The 3,406-nt window shown below is 43.7% G+C and overlaps 1 non-coding gene across 1 annotated transcript; it reads right to left on the reverse strand.

Moving 5' to 3' along the window:
- Positions 1–910: 910 nt before the first annotated feature.
- On the reverse strand, positions 911–1,017 carry LOC119471299. The gene has a single exon (XR_005200330.1). It is a non-coding gene; the product is annotated as a U6 spliceosomal RNA (small nuclear RNA).
- Between the last annotated feature and the right edge of the window lie 2,389 nt (positions 1,018–3,406).

The following is a 3,406-nucleotide window of genomic DNA, read 5'->3' on the forward strand; positions in this document are numbered from 1 at the left end:
GATATCAGACATATGTTGTGCCTCCCTGCATCCATATTTTTCTTCCCCCTTCCAACAGCCCTGGATTTCCTTGGAAGGGACCCACATGGTTCTGAAGAAGTTGACTCACTGCCCTGGCCCCAGAGATTGATCAAGAACAGACATAGAACCTCAGCCAATTCAGCTGGAGTGAATCTCAGGGCTAGTCTGAAAATGCTGAGACATGTTTTCTTTTTCCCTACTAGGTAGGAACAAGGTTTCATGTGACCCAGGAGCTTCTGGCCTTTACTTTTGGTTCTGAGAGCATCGTTCATTCATTCATTCATTCATTCAACAAACTTGGATGAGCATCTACTGTGTGCCAGATGAGAAAACGTAATATTGAATAAAACATGGTCAGTGACTTTAAGATATTTACATTCTAATGGGGGAAGCATTCTAATGGGGAGTCATAATAGGTGAGGGGTCTGATAAGGAACAAATTATTGATATGAATCAGACTGTTTTAAAATGTCTGAAGTAGAAGTGGATGCATCTGGGCATCCTTTTTACAGTCGATATTTTAGTATAACAGGCTTCCCTGAACCACCCAATTATCTGTGGTTTTGGTAAAATGTCTTGCAGCAACCCAGCTGCAGAAAGGAGGGTTGCAAAGTCTCCTCCATCATTTGCACCTTCATCCAAACCTTCACTTGGAATCAGTTTTCTGGTTACATATAAATATTTGGATAATATATTATCCAACTATATTACGGTATGGCATGGTATATGAATAATACCACCTTTCATTATTAAACAGGGAAATAAAACAATATACTGAATGTGCATTAAACATCGTCTAGGTACATCAGTGTAGTGTGGGAAGTTATTAAATATATATATATCATCTAGGGACAAGAGACAATCCTACTTTGTGTCCTGAGGACTTTTTAAAAATATGGAATGCTTCACGAATTTGCGTGTCATCCTTGCGCAGGGGCCATGCTAATTTTCTCTGTGTCATTCCAATTTGAGTATATGTGCTACCAAAAAGAGCACCCTGAGGATTTTTTTTTTACAGGATGTATTTCTTTATAAAAGATTTGGATACAATGACAAACTCACCATTATCACAATATGATCTGGCCCACATGATTTGATTACACAGGGAATATATAAAATAGCAGAGAATCTAGAGCAGGCGTTCTCAATAGGTAGGCTGGGTAAGAGGAATCCCTTTCTAGAGAGTCTTATTAGAACCATAAGGGTAGGTTTCCCAATGTAACAACTCACATCTTACACTGGGACTCACATCTTACACTGGGATTTCCATCTGGGCCCCTTTCTCAAAAGCACTAATGCTTTTTCATTCTTACTGAATGTGTTCTCTCACTTATGACAGCATACAAAAACCCACTAAGGCTTACTAGTGAGTGTCAGTGTGTAGAGAGGGAGATAAACAACCAATTGCCCAGTTGGTGGATAACCAGAATCATTAAGTCATGGTATGTGTCACTTATGTGTACGAGCTTTGATCACTATATTGTTTAATGTTGGCCAAAGATAGAAACACACAAGTAATCATTATTGATTATACATTTGAATTCTGGTGTAAAATTTATGCATCAAGTATTGTGGAGAGTTCATACCAAATGGTTTCTTGTTGCCAAGGAAAATGACCCTTTGACTGGGTCACATATGAAACTCAATTTGCCAGCCTGGGCAACATGGTGTGACTTTGTCTCTACAAAAAAAATTCAAAAAATTAGCCAGGTGTGGTGTCGTGTGCCTGTGGTCCCAGCTACTTGGGAGGCTGAGGCAGGAGAATCCACTTGAGCCAAGGAGGCAGAGCTTGCAGTGAGCTGAGATGGTGCCACTGTGCTCCAGTCTGTGCGACAGAGCAAGACTATGTCAATCAATTAAAATGAGCAAGACTGTGTCAATCAATCAATCAATAACATAAAAAATCAACTCGGAGGTAAAGCATTTATTTGCTCACTAAATATACAGATCTAGACAGATGGCTCACTATCAACCTGTGAATATCTAGCAAGATTAATATTATTACTAGTTGCCTAAAATATTCCAACCTTAGCATAAGAAAAGTGGGAATAGGAGATGAGACAGGAGTAGACCGCAGGGAAGTTGAGGGTGACAGCAAAAAGGGTCAATAACTGTTAATAAAAGTCCTCATAATAAAGTTTTTTTGTTTGTAAATTACATCGAAAGACTGCAAATTACAGGAAAGAATGACTTTAATATATTTTGTCAACCTCAAATGTGTTGCAAATAATAATTCTCCCTGTTTCCTTTTCATCCCTGAAACTGATTCAGGCTTAAATTCACCCTTTTACTGAACTGTGAATGAGCCTGTTAGGACATAAACTCGTGAGGTGAAGGGAGTTTTCAGCATATGCTCTTCCAACAGATGTCCCAGCACCAAGGCAGTGTTACAGTGCGATTCTTATCTTTCTGCATACTCCTACTACATAGGTGTAGTAGGAATTTTAATTTAAATTAGAAGCCTTAAGGATTTTTTTAACCCACTTTTTAATTAACCCTCAAAAGATCCAGCTGAGTTTTAAAAATTTGGACTATGTTGCTTAAAAAAAAAAAAAAAAAAGGCAACAGTGCGAGGTATAGACATCTTGGAAGCCTAAATCTGAAAAACGTAACAAAACTTTTTTTAAAAAGTTTAAAGCCTGTCAAGTTAGTAGCTTAATAAATTCCTCCATTCACATGACATTTACCGCAACACAGGGATTCAAAATGGGTTAGACAACTTAATGTCATTTAGAAAATCAATAATTCCCGAAAGATACAGGTTTGAGGGCGGGGAAGGGAGAGACTTTTCCTAAAGTGCCCAGGAAATAATTTTCACAGAGCATTTCAGACCAGACGTTCCCAGCAGCGCACCCCTCCGCCAGGTCGCAGTGCGCACCTCCCGGCCGTGCGTCCCCACCTGCGCACGGTGCCTGCAGCCTGGGTGTGCTGCGGCCCGGGATCGCGGCACCGGGGCCGCAAACCAGCGCCGTCACCCGCGTCCGGACCCAGCCCCCGGTGCGCGACACAGCGTGAACCCCGAGGCTCCCGGCAAAGTTTCACAAGGTGGGAGACAGCACCCAGCCGGCTTTCCGGAAGTGCACCGGGCGGTGAGGATTCGAACGAGCTCGTCCCGGGGCCGGCGCGCTCACTTAGGAGAAACCCCCGCTCTCGGGAAGCGTTCGCTCCGGCCGCACAGGCAGCCGGGGCACCGCTGGCGGAGGTGGGGCGGTAGCTGGCAAAGCAGAGAGTCAGTAGTCCAAAGCCAGGCCAGGGCCCTCGGGAAAGGTGAGAGCAGCCGCGTCCCTCCGCTCACGTGGGCCTCGCACGCTCTTCGCAGCGCCCGGGCCCCCCTCGCGCCGTCCCACGGTCCCAGCCCGCGTCCTCCCCACACGACCCCGTTAAA

Source organism: Cebus imitator, unplaced genomic scaffold (genome assembly GCF_001604975.1).
Source record: "Cebus imitator isolate Cc_AM_T3 unplaced genomic scaffold, Cebus_imitator-1.0 Scaffold55, whole genome shotgun sequence".
NCBI lineage: Eukaryota > Metazoa > Chordata > Mammalia > Primates > Cebidae > Cebus > Cebus imitator.